Source organism: Dreissena polymorpha, chromosome 3 (genome assembly GCF_020536995.1).
Source record: "Dreissena polymorpha isolate Duluth1 chromosome 3, UMN_Dpol_1.0, whole genome shotgun sequence".
In the NCBI taxonomy this organism is placed as follows: Eukaryota; Metazoa; Mollusca; class Bivalvia; order Myida; family Dreissenidae; genus Dreissena; species Dreissena polymorpha.
This window is the reverse complement of record NC_068357.1, coordinates 101,400,407-101,418,569: the sequence shown is the minus strand read 5'-3', so window position 1 is coordinate 101,418,569 and position 18,163 is coordinate 101,400,407.

The following is an 18,163-nucleotide window of genomic DNA, read 5'->3' as shown; positions in this document are numbered from 1 at the left end:
ATACAAATATATTAATTGTTTTAATTGGCGTTAACAAAGTTCCAGCCTGCAGTCATTTAACTATTTCAGTAATAATAAAAGTAACCAAAGTCGAACATGCTACCCTATATTTAAAATGAAAAACGACGACACAACAGCAACAACAACAATAAGCGATGAACGATGACAACGTCTTCATTTTAAACATGTATTAATGTATGAATTAAATTATAATATAATCATAAGCCGTTTAGTGCTTAAAGAAGATTCATACCCATTCTTGATCTGATAACTTTTTAATTGATGAATGTCTTACCTGCTTAAAGGTGATTATCTGGCGTTGTTCTTATCGCTGTAAAATAACCCTCTCGCTAATCCGAATTTGCCGTACGTAAAACTCAAATTGAACCATTGAACTTATGTATTTATGCAGTATTTTCAGCTCTTTGTTTAATACATCTAATCCCCGAATCGTCTTAGTAGCTCGGATTCAGGCTCTGAGATTCAGGGGAAAGTCTATGGAGAATTATAACCGACTCTAGCACAGAAAAAGCTTAAATCAGTAAAACTAAGCTTATGTCTTCAAAAACGTTGCTAGTTTTGATAGATAGTTGGGCGGTTAAGACGGCTAAGTACGGCAGAGTAAACAGGCTGCCCCACCTCCATGAAATCGGGAACCAATAGGCGTGCTTGTTTGCATCTCTCGTCTCGTTATTGAATAAACCACGGTCGTGGAGAGATCGATGATGAATTATTAATAAGCCTGAAATATTTCACATTTTCTCAGATTTTCTGTTTTTCTGTGTCGCAGGAATCTTTTCTATTGACTTGTTCATAAATGACTCGACAGTCTCCCACTTTTGCCAAAAACTTCTACCGGCTGATTTACTTGCTACCATCGGGGCTTAAAAATCACCTTCGGGTTAAATCAATGAATACACACGCGTTTGTAATCCACTTAAAATTTATCTGCAAATGATGTTAATAATTTTTATCCGCTTTAAAGATGGCTGCTTGGGTAAATTAATACACCATTTAAACAAGCATTCGCAAATCAGTATTAAATCACGTTTGATAATTTTACACTGCCGGTGTACACACCGACCAGATCCGTATTTAAGCAAATAAGATTGAGAACGCTTAAGATTTTAATAAATCATATAAATATGTTTAGAAGATTTTCTCCTAAAGTATATAAATACCCATTTAGATCTAATTCCCCATTTTAAAAGCGAACAGCATTCTTTGCACTCCTAGATATTGTTTCGGACGTAAAATTGTACATTTTATAGTTAATTTTGGAATGTTTAATCATATGTTTCCTTCGAACCGTCCAAACTAGATTTGTGTGTTGGAATACTCGGATATGAAGTGTGCACTGCATTCGATGGAGAACTTGAATTGGTGAAAGTTAGAGAGTTTTTTAAGGTCTTTACATGCATAGCAACATTTCTAATCTTGTAAACACCAGCAACACAAAAATAAGTTTTATTTTCAGTTTGAAATTGTTTAATAATAATGAAGATGATAATAATAATAATAATAATAATAATAATAATAATAATAATAATAATAATAATAATAATAATAATAATAATAATAATAATAATAAATAAAAGATAATAATAATAATAATAATAATAATGGTTTATTTGAAAATATTTGTATTTTTCCAAAATGTTATACATTTCAAAAGAGCGATGTAGTCATATGCGAATCATTTTATCTTATCGCATTATACAATTATCATTTTATTTTATCACACAATTTAAACATAAGAAAGAGATTCATTGATCTCAATCTAATAAGTATTGTTTTCTAAAATAACCTTAATATAACTGAGTACTAAGATGTCTGCATTTTAAATCAAAGTATTTGAAAAACAACGATGCATCAATAAAACAGGGATATAATAGACAAGCTTTGCATTCCAGCGAATGTAATATTTCAATTTTCGGTATCATTTTGAATAAAACAAACATCAAATCATTCGGGACCGGATGCTCTTCTATTTCTCCCATTATTAAAGACGGGAATAAAGTTTAAACGTTCGCTCGAAATGTGTCCAGCGAGTTAAACCTTCTTTGAAAGCGAACGTTCAGAAACGAAAAGTGAAGTGGAATTAACATAATAATGGTGAATTCGATTGCAATTTCCTCTTGAAAATAGTAACGGCGAACCAAACTTAGATGCATTTTGGGCATCTATCGACTCGAGCCCAAAACATCATTGGGCAGACGACATAATACACAAGTCGACACAAAACAATTTGACAACAATGGCCGCTTAGATGAAACGCCCAGTGAACATCGCATGCTCATTTTTATAGAATGAAGTTTCGAAAACCATGCAATGTCAATTAGTACAAAATCTCTTCTTTATTCCGGCGGTTCCGGATTTAATGTACAATCTTTGTATACAGTCAGTCCAGACATATTTAAATATGTTTTATTTATTATCAAACGCACTCGCAAAACCTCAAGAGTGGGTATGTGCATTCATTTTTGATACATTAAATGACAAGTACACGTTGACTGCGCTGAAATAGGTCAACGGGCTAAGTAGATGTTCGAATACTATGTGTCAAGTGCCTTCAGCAAAAATATTCAAGAATGACTACATTATTAATATTTTATATAACACGTGTACAGCTAAGAGAAAACTACGTGCTGTACAACATGATGCATAAATATTCTTTACATTTGTATCGTACATGTTCGTTTAGAGTGCACAAAATTTGAAATGTCTAAATTATTAATTATTTGAAACCAGCACGATAACTATTGCGTAAACGTAAATCTGAATTGAAACGCAGAATCGGAAGCATTATCATCTCAATTGTGTAAAAGACATTCAGATATTGTGAGAGAGAGAGATTGCGTTGACACTTCGATTCAGGGGTATATGAAATGTGACGGGTAATGCCGTTAGTCAGTGTGGATTTATTGGGTTTCCTTTCTGTGCGCCGCCCGTGTCCATCTACAGAGAACCTGGCGGCGAACATCTAAGGCTATACGACACGTAGATAACTAATTATTTGTGTATTACAAAAGTAGTTGACACCTTCTGACGGTGCCTTCAAAACACAGTGAGATTAGAATTGTACGCATCCTCATTAAAACGAGTAAATAAATGTATAACCTGTTTCGTATAATACCGAAGCATTTCGTGTTGAATTATTTACGCTGGTGACTAAAGAACAAAAACCTAATGAGAAAATGTAATTATTAGTACATACGATGCACGTGATCGGATGATGATTACTTTTTAACCGGTCCTTCCATCTCGTTATGTGCTTTGCGACGCTTGCTGACAACAAATGTTGTTGTTAAAAGGCATGTATTTTTCAGATCTGTAACTTTAATATCGCAAACATATATATTTACTTATGGAAAGCTATATTATATAAATCGTTGTTGGTTTTCGAATTTAAATTTACAATCCTGGTCTTTTTTGTGTTTTTTTTTATTTCTTCGGTTATGTTTTAATTCCTTAAAACGACATAAGCAAACGCCATTGGTATTTTTTAACCATTTTATTAAAAAAAAAACAAGTATTGGGAAACAAACACGTTCAAAATTTATAGCATTTGATTTATTCCAGTTGTTTTAGCGAAACCAGTAGTGTTAATATGTGGAACTGCATTGGCCTTTACCTAGCTTATGTGTCACAATATTCATAGAGAATATGTTATATTAAATTGCAAGAAAGAAAGTTTCAAATAATAATATTTTACAAATAATTTCTATAAAACGTAATACAAATCATAAAATTGGTTGTTGAGTTGTCTTGTTATGTTCATCATCGCGCTGATGGGAATGTTTGCATCATTTTCTCTGATCTTTGCGAGGGTTTCGGCAACGGGCTTCCGATCATTATTCCTTAATCCCTTACAGAGCTTTGGCCTCGAAGATTGCTCAAAGAAGTTTCCATTGGCCGCCGTTGAAGGCGCTAAAATCGAGCGCGTGGAACCATACATCGACGAATTCATTTCGCTAATTAGCCATGATTGCGTCTTTGTTCGAAGTGGCAAAACACATCAACGTAAACGTACGGGAATAAAGCACGTGTTGATAGGTGTTCAATGCTGTTGTTTCGCCTACGAGACGATGTTTTCTTACCCGTTCGCACCTTTTCTACAAAATTGCGATACCAAAAATGTTGGGCTTCGGCGAAAATTATGGATCACAATTGAAACAAAATTCCTCATGCCGTTAAATTAAACATTTCATGCAATGACACGCACCTAAGAATTAATTATGTCGCATATTACACAGTTATTTGTTATTGTTTTGCATGTCAACAAATGTGTTCTAATTATGCTGTCATATACTCTCTATTAATTAAGACGAATAGCCACGAATGTGTATTTTAAAGCATGCATATTTGAAATATGCAAACAAGTTAAATTTATTTTATAGAAGAACGTAGAAATCAGCATTGTGGGCAAAACGAAACTGCATTTTTTTATTGAATTAAATCAATTTGTAAATTGATGAGTGCAGACGTTGGTACGTAAAAATATTTAGAACAATCGACAATAATATTTATATGACCATACAAAATATCGTATTGTAAGAAAAGTATTTAAACATCCACACGTGATTTTATATTTAAAGTATGAAAGTTCAATAAGCAAATATATTCACGTTTTTATTGGTGTTTTTAACATTTTAATGTGGGCTCAAAAAACACCGACTAATCCAGCATCGTCACAACAATATGTGATGGTGGGGTATGTAGAGGGGGCTTTAGTTCTTAGTAGGTGAGAAAAGATGAGAAATATCTAACAAACACCTATCAGACCATCGCTTTCGTGTCGCGTCATGTCCAATACTGACCAAACCCCCAACCGCCTCGATAAAGTACCGCGGTCTACATGTTCCGACGTTCGTCGGCGGATTATGGACCAACACCAACGGATTAGCCGCTGGTTTCGAAGAGATTATCGGGCGGATGAACGTGGATTAAGTGAATATTTGGCATCGATGACAAGAACTTGCCGAAATACACATTTCCCATTGTGAAACGTTTTGTAATACGTTAATCGCTTTAGAATCCCATAACAAGTGCGCTATTGGTTGGCAGTAATGTTACATGTATGAATGATGAATCAATCAACCCAAATAGTAAATAATCCCCACTGATGTGTCAATTATATGTTTTGATGGTGCCGATTAGACGAAATTCTACTTTTTAATCTTCATTTTTCAAATGCTCGTTTGAGCATGTTTTGTTTTATTGGCAAAGCCCGCTATATCGTTGAATCACTTTAATTTATGGCAAAACGAATTTGCAACATTGCGCACGTAACTTGAATCTTGACGCCTAACTAAAACTAATTAACTGAACACATAAGTTTTTTATGAAAGCATAATGGTTCACCACCATGTACGGTCTGTATAATATCAGGCAATTCAACGCCACATATATCTGAACATGTATTTCACTCATATAAAATATTATTAAATATGGGTAACATTTTAGCACCCATGTATAGTAAAAACAGAAAAGATCATTTACGTGTAGATATGCATTTGGTATTTACATAACTCGCATCTGGTTTTTTGTTCAAGTTTTATAAAGTGTTGATATACTATGAAGATTTAACTAGAAATGATAAATTTCAATTATACCTGAGCCTTTTTTTTAAGTTATGCAACATGTTTAAAAAGACAATGCATATTTCAAGCCAGTAAAAGTATTCCATGATTTCAGTATATGTATGAATACTAGAACCATATGTGTAATGCAGTGAACTAATCTATCCCTTTATATAACGCTACATCAGTTTGTGTACTGTCAACAATATCATAACAAACTAAATATACACACTATTTAAAGGGGCCTTTTCACGTTTTGCTAAATTGACAAAATTTAAAAAAAGGTTTCTGTTCGCAAATTTTCGTTGTAATTATGATATTTGTGAGGAAACAGTCATACTTAACATTTACCTTGCTCTAAAATATCAATTATATGCATCGTTTAACGATTTAAAAATTTGAAAATTATAAAGCGTTGTAACGCGAAACGATTAAATAATTTGGAGAGTTCTGTTGATGTCGTTATATTTTGGGATACTACGAGGATTGCTTATTTAAAGTATAAAATACATTGAACTAATTGTATGAGCATGGATGGCCGAGTGGTCAAAGAGATAGACTTTTACTCCAGCGGTCAGTGGCTCGAGCCCAGTTGAGGGATACTTTTTTTCTTTCTTTAATTTTATTCTTGTTTTTTTTTTAACTTGAGCTTTTTATATAGAATGTTAATGTTATGTATCGATATAAAGCATTTAATGACAAACTTCAATACATGCCAAAATCTGTGAAAAGGCACCTTAAACAATCAAATTGATTTCTTTAAAGTTTTTGTTTTATACAGTATCGTATTTTATTGACAGAAGTTGATGATACCTTCTATTTGTTGTATTTTTTATTTATAACGGCCATTTTTATAATAAGCATATCTGCATGCATACATGCAGTTTATGTTGCCAAACATCTACCCTGTTGATTTTGCAATCTACTTCGTACTTACACACAACGCGCTGGTGAACTTGAACATTCTATAAAAATCGCAAATCATGTACATCCACAAATATATACAACATTAAACAGAGGACAATTCGTGCAAATACCTGTACATATCAACCTTTCTATCTCTACATGATTAATAATTAGTTAACAGAGCTAAGTCGAACAATGAGCCTTTTTTAAACAAAAGCTTTTAACATCAGAGCGTATTTCGGAAAATCGAGAAACATCTCAGCAAATCTTGCTTTACAGTACATTTGTCCTTAATTGATATTTCTGTGAAAACACCAGGATGGTACTTATATTTCAAAGAGCGCACGAAGAGATTACCAAAGTTGCGTCATAATAACTGGGATGTCGCTGTCACCTGGATTGAGGAAGCAAGAGCGATGATGTTTAAATTCCTATCTGGAGATTATCTCTAAATGGATATGTTCTTTGAAGCCACGCGATTAGCCCTATCTTCCAATATCTTCGCAAATTGATAATCCCCCATTAAGGACCTTTCTCGCAGGTAATGTTTCATCTGCAGTTAATGGTTTTAATTTCATAGCAAACAACATTGGCTCTTGATAAACATCACTTGACATAGACAAAGAGACATAAATACATGTGCATGTACATGTACGTGGACGTGAAATCATCTTGCACGTGTATATACAAGGACGCCCTCTTTCTTTAGATTGTGTGCATTCAAAAGCCTTAATGCATTTTTATACGTCATTTTCTTACCACGATTTGTGGTTTGTTTTCAGCAAAAAGTAAATTGTCATATTATCGGATTATACTTCGTTACATATTTAAATTCAAATTAATAAAACGGATGCCTTATACTTTAAAACATGCGTCGCCAATGAGGCTCATGTAATATGTTGCAAACGGACGCAAAAATCAATGTTATATGTGTACATATTACTTTGACTATGATTATAGATTAAGATATCCGATAAGTAGTCATTTTCAGATTTGTTCTCCCGAACCAATTGCAACTAAGTCGTTACAGACTTTCGCTCTGTTATTAAATGTCCCTGTCGCATTATCCTCCGGTAAATATCTGTTATTGATAATGAAATCAACATAACCCATTAGGCTATCGTTTGAGCATACATTTTTTTGATGGAAGAACTGTTTTTTATATCTCAGAAATAACCCCGAAACTATCTATATTTTTTTTCAGAAATCTTATACAAATCAATGATGATCATAAACACACACTAATATTCAATTCGGACTACCGGTCTTAGGGCTCCAGTTGACAATGATGCCTTCTACGTCGGTTAAATAATTAGACTGTCCCCAATGTCAATTACATATCTGTATAATATAAAATATGTTAATAAAGTTTGCTTGAATATTATAACACTGTATGACACCCGTTTTATGAAGTCCTATATAAAACTGTAATTTTGGTGTAAACTACTAAAATCGAAGTCTTTATCAAAGCACCTGGTGACATCAATATTTAATATTTATCAAACGTGATTAGCTGACAAAGTGTAATTAATTAGGGATCCACCTTAACTATTAGTGGTACCGTTATCTCATAATAAATTAAATCATCGATTTCTCAGATCAAACGCAAAACCGTGTAGCAACATTTTCGGTCATCATTTTTCTAGCAGACTTCTCACTTCGACTGTATTAGTCGAGCCAGATATGGAGACTAACAAGGAATCACCCTTGGAGACATGGGCGTCATTGACTCCCAGAATATTGTCACTACACTTTCAATATGCTTCTACTCAACATATCCGTATCGGGACACTGTCGGTGACACTGGGGACGTTTTCGGGAACCACTTGAAAATTATGCGAACCGCACGCTGGCATTTTAATTTCGGCGAATTTTGAAGATTCGCGGCCATCTGCGAGCGCGCAAGTCTTCTCGTGCGACTCCTCTAGACTACATGACCTTCGCCCCTAAGGGTTAAGCCCGGGGTCAGGATAGGATCAGGCAGATGCGCCGAATAGGCTGCCTGCTACATGACCATTATTAGCAGCATTATTAGGATGCATTTGAAGTGGTTAAAATGCTGTTAACAATAATTAAGAGTCGTTTATTTGTTTACCCTTACTCTATAATGATTGTTGAATGCACGTGGCGAGACGAGATGCTGCACTGCACTAAATATTTGTATCAGGACAAGATCGACTTTCCGAACAGGCTTGAGCTGTTCAAGGCGCCGCTCGTTTCATCGTCGAGCATAGAAAACAAGCAATCAACACTAAAAAACAAACAGAAGTAAAATGAAACACACAATTTCGAAGAGACCAACTCATTGAAAACATACTCTAAGCCTGTTCTTAGGATAATCACTTAATGCGTAAGTTCTGGTCATGCACGTGAAACGGACTCGAGAGCGTCTGAATATTCCATGACTGTCCAAGCTTTCGTGTTACAATAATAAGCGTGTACAGAATGCACGTTAAAATACTTTGGTAAGTAATGTACGTGGGTAGTTTATAAATAAATAGTATTGTTCAAATGCTGCATAACAACGCGTAACGACGTACGGTGGAACAAAACAGGGAGTGAAAACTTCGAGGAAAAAACTTTTTAAAAATATATATTCAAGCCCGGTTGATTTATATTTGACGTGTGAATATGCGTCGTTCCTCTTGAAAACTGACTGGCTTTCTCTCACAATTACATCTTCATTTAATTCATACGATCGCGATTTATTCATGAGTTTTTCACGCGGTTTTCAAAGAACACTCGGGCGATATCATTGCCTCTCATTCTTATGCTAATAAGCAGTGAATCTATGGTCGGTTACCATACAGTATAGCTTTTCAATATGTGCACGAAAATCTCGAACGTTACACTTGCAGAGTGTCGATAGGTTGCTCGATTTCAATATCATTCTCGTCGCATTTTTTTTTCCTTTTGAATGCATTGCAATGTTTTATGCTTCTTGTCATAATCGTCATCATCATCATCATCATCATCATCATCATCATCATCATCATCATCATCATCATCATCATCATCATCATCATCATCATCATCATCATCATCATCATCATCATCATCATCATCATCATCATCATCATCATCATCATCATCATCATCACCACCACCACCACCACCACCATCATCAACATCATCATCATCATCATCATCATCATCAACAACAACAATAACAACAACAACAGCAGTAGCAGTAGCAGTAGCAGCAGCATCGTAATCGGCATCACTATCACTATCGTCCTCCTTCTCTTCATCATCATGAATACCACTTCCATCGTTACCGTCATAATCGTCATTGTGGCAATCATTACCAAATGTATTCATATTATTTTTCAACCGTTTTTAATATCCCTTATCATAACTCTTCAAATAAAAACGTCTTAAATGTATACTTCCAATCAAATATTACTCCAACGCGATTAATGATCGTTACACCGGTAAAATATAATTGAGACCAAAGTCAACAGAACCAGAGAAACATGATAATTATATAACGCTGAGTTCTCTACATTAAGAGTGTTGACACACTATTTTACTGTATTCGCATATTGAAGTGCGCAGGATTAGACATAGGCCAACCCAGAAAGGCTAAAAGTGGGTATCGAGATATTTGCGATCTCCTCCATACGTGCTTCATATACGACGAGGTGATCATTTGCATGTTTGCATATTTCATAATTGAATGGCTCATACCTGACGATTTGTGATTTTCGGTATTGACACTACTGGCGAGAGGCCGAAATGGCTGGGCCACACGCAAAAATATCTGCGCGTTCATCCCGGGCGTAGCTAATGTTTGATAGTGCTTGTTCGTACTTACGATTGCAAGTGATTTCTATTTCTTAATGATGTTTGCTATCGAATGTTAGTGCTTACTAATGCTTACTCTTGTTAGTGCGTATTACTGCTTGCATGTGCTCACTAGTGCTTGCTAATGGTTACTAACATTTATTAGTTCTTACTACATGTAGTTCTTGCAAGAAATTAACAGTGCTTTTTAGTGCTTCCTGGTTCTTACTAACGACAGAAATTCTTAATATTGGACGTGTCCAATTACTGTCTGCGAATCCCGGAGAAATAGCTACCAGCGAAAGCTACGCCCAGGCCTCAGGTGGAGTGCTGTTTACAGAATTTTGTTATTAACGTATGGAAGCATTTTCTTTAAATCGATATTGAATGTTAAATTTAGTAGTTGAACGGCATGTTAGACAAATCTGCATAACCAGAGACGTACATATCTGGCATAACATACATAGTAATTTTAGTTAACGGCGATCTGTGCTGCGAGTTGTATTCCGCATGTCTGCTTATTATTGTTCGTGTGTTCTTAGTCGTTCTATTCCTCCAATGTGAGATATTTAATTCTTTATAAATTAACATTAAACAAATTATGTTGGTAAATTATTTTCCTCTTCTCATTTTTTCTCCTCAAGACATTGCTTGTATTTTCGTCCTCTTCGTTTGCTTCTTCGATGTAAAGCATGGGTTTGTTCCTGAAGTTTCAGTATGACATGACACTAAATAAAACCACAATTTAATTAATTTTTCATTCAGTAATGTTTCCATTGACCACTTTCGATTGAACATGTCACACGACCATTGACCGTGCTGACGTCACAATGACTCCATGGTAGTGACACATTGTATTATTTGACCCATCGGTCATTAAAACAATTTAGAAAGGTTTTGACACGTTAGATTAAGGCACATATTATGAAATATTTCTTTTACGAAAATAAAGGAAACATATCTGTCATAAAATTTCATATTTTCTTCGAAGTCGACACTGCATGGATTCGCTAGCCAATGAAAAGCATCATTACTTTATTGGATAACACGCGGCGAAGCTCCAAAGCTGCGTGCGCATGCATCGGTAATCGTTTGCTTTGAAAATGTCTTCTGCTTCATCGATAGAAAATTAACGGCTTACGATAAGGAATAAATAGAAAACAAACCATGGTAATTCTCTGTAGTTTCGAGATATCATTCAATGGCCTAATAAACCCAGGCGAAATGTTCAGCAATTTGTCCGTCGCAGACGACAAAAGCAGATGAGAATGCCAGATTGTCTTATCGGTATCCCACACTCGTCAAGAAGTTCCCGAGACTTGTTAGTCGACAATAAGCGGTTAATCTAAATTCAGATTTTCGTCAATGAAATAATAAGAAAAAGGATCGAACGCTTTTATAAAAGGGTGCCATGCCGTTATAAAGGACTTGTAAAGAAATACTTTTCGATGAATGACGAAAGATAAACTTATAAGATAAGCATATTCGAAATGCGTCGTTGTTGTTGTTTTTTTATTAAAAAATGTAGGATTGGGATTTTCTTTAGGCCCGTAAAAGGTGACAAATCCAATTATTATGCATATAAACTGGTCTAATTTTTACCGGATTTCAGTTACTCTTGCTTAAAAAATGATAATAACACAGCTTAGGTGCAACGTTGTCAAGAATTATGGAAGATTTACCCGTTTCATGATTTGCAGAAATGTTTACAACTTTGCAATTTCAGTACATTTTCGCTATCTCCGATGTTCTTTGGTTTCGTTCGTAAAGTACGCATATATTGATGACGTAATACAAACAACACAACATCCTCGTAAACAAAGAAAGAGAACATGAGTTCGATAAGATATTTTTGTGTTTTACAATATTTTATTTTAGATGGAATTGCATCATGCATACTTGTTTTCATATACGTTTCATTGTTGACGCCATTTTTGTTTCGAATGTCTTGCCGCTTCACCCTTGACCTGGTCACGTAATACACCGGAAAACAGGCTCGGAATCGATCGGCATAAATGAGTAAACAGCGATGCAAATAAACTGATTATTTGTAAACACAATTGACTTGGATGACACTGTATTTTGAGCTCGAAACAAGTTGTATTGCTAATTTTTTATGGTAATGTCCAATAGCACATATATATATATATATATTTTTTTTTGATAACCTTTATAAAAAAATATGCAAAACATATTTTAAAATTGGTAATAATTACGGATCGTCCCCTTTTACGGGCCTTTAAGGCTAATTTTTGTCTACATAAGTAAAAAGCATCTAAAGAATATAGGATTTGATCATTAGCCAGGCTAGTAGGGTTCCTATTTTGTTTCCTAGTATGTACTCGTTTTAAATATATATTTCCCCAAATACAAACTCGCTTTAAAATTATTTTGTATATATGTACACGAACAATTAGTATAACATAAAAACAGCCGCTGTCATTATATACATAATATCATTACACATTTATGACTGCCAAATATAATTAATTCGACGTACAAGCCATCCTTGTAGCTTCCTCATGCGAAAAAGTCAACGTTTAGCATTTAAGTCTAATAAAACGGCAACATAAATTGTAAAAAGACAGATATGCCTCCGTATCAAAGCATACTGCCTCGTTTTCCGGTTTATTTTTTCGCGCGGATGAATACAGGGTAATCAGTCGGAAGTTAGTAGAAAACGAGATAAATGGGCGGATGCACCTGTGAAGCGAAGTACATCATGGTCACAAAATTACTCACTGTGAAAATCCTTCATGCGGGAATATTAAAACTTTCATAAATACGCCTGCAAACATGGTTATTTAGGCATAAAAGCATGCCCAGATGTCAGTGAATATAACGAGGCGAAACGGACTACATGAAATCGAATATTGTATTAAGAAATCAATTTGCAAAAACTTGATTTTAAGTTGTTAAATTGCCTGTTTACATTAATAACCACAATTAGTTAAAGGTGTTATTTTGTCTGATCATAATGTTAAACATATCAAACTACGTTTATTCCCTCTTATATGGTGTATGGAAAGAAACTGTTGTGGAGATCTCAATTATATCGCATAATGGTTTGAAATGAACACCGGCTGCAGCCAACCTTGACGAACGTTAATGGTCCGTTAAAAAGTTATCATGACTTTGACAAATCATTTCTTTTAAATTTGTTCCTGTTGTAATTAAAAGCTGCTCTCGATCGGAAAAGTTACCCATGTAAATGAGTTCTGATAATAAACACCAGTTTGGTAGGACTTCGAATAACTGCCCATGTTAATTTGTAACATCGGGATTCGTGACTTCGGTACTTAAACATAGTAGTCGTCGCTTCACACCTTCCAAGCACGCGCCTGCAATGGTTTTACGACAACGATATCGCTTTACGATGGTAAAACTTTCGTTGTAAATTACGGAAGGACGCAAACACGTGCGCCGCGTCACTGGGGCAATGGAGACACGTGAGTGGCTTCCATTTCGTGAGCAAAGGTGATACATTGACAAATAAGGTCGTAGATAGTAAACGCTGCTCACCGGTGCTGTCAGTTAATTGGGATAAAATTATCTTTGATTTCATTAACAAGTTAATCGCGTATTAATTAAAATTGAAGACAGTGGAACACGGGTGGTAATCGATACAAAATCAATGGGAATCAGTTATTATCATGAAGTAGCGATGCATTAGCGATGATTACCACTCCCAAGTGCGGTCTGTGAGTTCAGTGGAGGGCGGTAAATTAAAGCGATGTAAAATAATATGTAAATATTGGCTTGTTTTGTACCGGAACTAGTTACAACAGGCTTCATATAATCCTTATAACGTCCATCGAGTATATGCATACGATTATTTGGAAACGCAGAATAGATTTTAAAATTCATTTTTGCTTACATAATGTACGTGTGTTAGAATTACATGTATTTGTTAAAGCTGATTTTAAGGTCAGACAAAAGTCCAACATGAAGCCCATAAATTGCAGATTTAAAGGTTCCATAAGTTTTTTAACTTGCCCGCTATTGAAAGTGAATCTTAATTCTGACAATTTTTTATCGAACAGCATGACGTGTTTGAAAAGTTTAAAACGGTCCGTTCAGCCCGTTGTCAACGAATTTCTATCAAAATCCATGATGAGGTGGACGGGGTTGGGAGAGCCCTGAAAATGGGCGGGCGTATTTAATATTTACAAACATAACATTTTCAAGCAGAGTCATGAACGATACAAACATTTTGGATTGGGCTGAGCTACCATTTTTTCTAACATTTTACATTTTCTTTTGGAAATTTTAGCTGGTTTATCAATCAGTAGAAAATTATCCAGGATGCAATATAATGCTATTTATGTATTGATCAGATGTACGTTGTTGATTTATAAAATATTAACTCTTTGAATTTTAAATAAGTGCCAACACACAGTTACGCATACAGTTGTATACTGTATACCTGTTCCACGGACTGTTTTACAAATTATGCATCTACATATTATTGTGAAAAGTTATTGTATTTTTGTCTATTTTTGTGACGATGTTTCCTTTATGTGGCCTAAGTACCTTGTAAAATGTCATTAAATAATTTTTAATAAGACAAACTGTTTCACGAAAGCGGCAATTTTGAAGACACCCTTGCGCACAAAAATGTGACTCCGACTGCTCGTATCTGTACAAGATCTTCAAGCTGAGTATTCTGATACGAAAACATTTTTATAAATGTTTACGTGTCCTCAATCCCTTTAAGAAATATTGCTTCTGTGGATTTGTATCGGAACCCGGTCAGATAATTACTTATGAAAATACCAATGCAGTAATTTGTTGAAGATTATTAATTGGATTACTTGTTAGATTGTTAAGATTGTTAAAACGGCTTGCCTTAAAGTGATCGCCGGTTATATAGTAAACTTTAAGAAGCGTGTTGAAAACAGAGCGTCTTCTTGACTTCTCTGCTTCATACAGCGTTTCGAAGAGTCCTGGCATGCCAGTTGAAAATATGAAGATTGCAGATATGTTGCAAATACATTGATACGCCCTCCTGAAAACACAACTGCTCACATACGATGACACTATTTATACCATTTATACATTAAAAATGTTAAATTTCAAGTTGCTACCCTTATTTTTAAGGCGGGATATGTATGTGACAAAACTATAAATTCAAATTCATGTTAATGGCACGATTTTAGAATCGCTTATGGCATGAGATATATCTTGATGGGGGACATGAAAAATATTATCGATATATTAATGTGGCTGAAATGGACAACTTATTGCATGACAGCATACATGCGATTACAATGTTCCAACTTCGTGCAGGTAGCGTAAATTGCACTTATACATTATGTTGTCTACCATGTTCGTAGTTTCATGTTCACGTCCTAGCTCAGCAATATGGTGACATTTTTCAAGCCTTCAAAAGTGTGCAATCACAATTAGGACTTATAACTTAAATGTGTGATCTCAATTGCAATGTCTTCCCATATTTTAATGTGTCATTAATAATCGGAATTGATATCTGAGACGATAGGTTTCTGATAGTTATACTTTCATGAATCTATTAACATGCACTCAATTCCTGTCAAATAACAAAGCAGTATACAAATCGTTTTATTTAATAAATGTATGCACATTTTGATAGAGGCTTGGTGTCGGTTCATAACGTAATTGTGAAGAACTTTTTTATATGGCTGACTGAAGCCCGTTTACATTTTTGATATGATATAAGCTCGTTTACAATCATTATTGCTGTTGCGAACAGACACGTACGGAGTTTCATTCAACAGCCATTGTTTAGTTTCATTCTCTTCCGCCTACATTCTAGTTTCTGTTGGTACAACGACGACGTCGGGTCCATTTCCTTGGGGTTAATAAGCTCGCGTGACTGGGCGGCCATTGTTGTGGCTCACAGATAGCAGATAGCGGTCATCACCCGCTGGGGCAATGGTTTGTCACCGGAACCCATTCCGGATCCCTCCAATTAGGGCCTTACGCCTCTTTGCACATTATCTATGCTCGGATTGACCGATGTTTTATGTTTTTGTTCTCGTTTATCGCTATACGTCGTCTTAAGTAACAGAAGTTCTCGACGCATACTAAACAATACATGCATATCTTATATGCTCACATCTGCATTGATTAATCGATATAAATATTTTGATATTTGTATTAAATAAATACGTGTTTATCTGTTATGTATCGCACACAATTGTTAAAAAAATTTTTTTTAGTGATGATGTCAGTGTCTTTCGATCGCTTATCTGACCGGCAACCAAAACGTTTGATTGACCACAATCAAAACTGTCTATGTTTACCTTGTTATTTAAAAGGTGATAACCGAAAAATGTTTAAATGCAGTGATTTTCCTTATTACCATCAATCTTTGCCATGCTCTTAGCATGTCTGTGCTATGGACCTTTTTGTATAATAATCAACAACCATGAGTACATCCGAAACAGCTCATAACAATTTACATACGTGATAAGTTGTTAGGTGTACATGTAGTTGGACACAGACAGATCACTTACATGGAAGAAGACGCAATATATAAGTAGTTTGTATTGCTGAAAGAAACTGTGGCGGACGGTTCTAATAAGCTTAAATGACGAGTATAATGAGTGGAAAGTGTACTGCGACATTAAAACGATATACAAAAATATTTTGTTCGACCTTCCCTTTGGACCTTTCTCTTTAAAGGATTGTAAAATCGTATTGTCATGGATGCTCGTTAGAGTGTGTGTTGCTACAATTAAACATCCTGTTTATAGACCATTATAAGTTAAAAGGACTATATAAATCCATTTAGCGTAAAATCGCCGCGCTCTACCGGGTATTATTGTGGCCGGAACCCGCAGACATCGGCTCCTGAAACCTGTAAGGAGGCAATTTAATGACCATACCCGTGAGGCCACACACCACTATAAGTTTGAAGTAGCATGGATCGCGATGATCAAAGTAATTTATGTAAGATGTATATGGTATACATACATAGTAGCCGACATCCTTCTCAAAAGGGGCGCATAACAGATGTGTCCTTTTAATTGTTCATAATTCATAACTTAGTCCACGAGATTCGGAACTTAATTGTACCCCCTGTATAGATTGGTTACAATTGTGAAGACGCTTGTGTAATTTGCAATAAAGTAGTTTTCTTATTTTAAAAAAGCGGCTAATGAAGTGATCAACACAACAACGTGGATTGCAACCTATTAAATTTAACACCAGTCTCTGGAACTTTAATGAAAGCCTTATAAAACAAGGAATTGTCGAAAAGGAGTCTTATAATACGAGAAGGATAAAAAATGAAAGTACCAAAAGATGTTAAATTATGTCAATTTGGTTTATATTTGTCTCCTTGGTTCTTAGCGTGCCTGACGACCAACACACCACTACTTGTAAGTCCACTTAATTGCGACTAGCTCTTGATGTACACTGAATGGAAAACAAATATTTATACATCAACCCCAAATTGCGGCCACTGTCCATTTGCATAGCCGTGTCCAAGACTTATTGAAGCGGCGATTCTCCGATATAATAAATTTACCACTCTTTATTTAAGAATGACCCTGACTTGAATTTATTGAATCAACATTTGACACGCATCACTTCAAAAACAGAGTCTGATGTATTGACGTGGAAACTTGTTGATATAGCATTGTTTACACGAGGTTGACTTTATTTTCACTACCCCCACCATTTGAATGAAATTTCACGGCAGTGAATAAAGTGCACTTTGCTTGGTAAAACAATATTCAGGAAAGGACGATGTAAATATTAACGTTTTCATGTTTTTTCATGTACCGGTATGCATATAATACGAATATCAACATTTTTAAAAGTCAAAATACCCATATCGTAACAACCTTAAAAAACTTGCATTCCACTTGGTTAATAAAAGTGTTAATAGCTGGAATGCAATT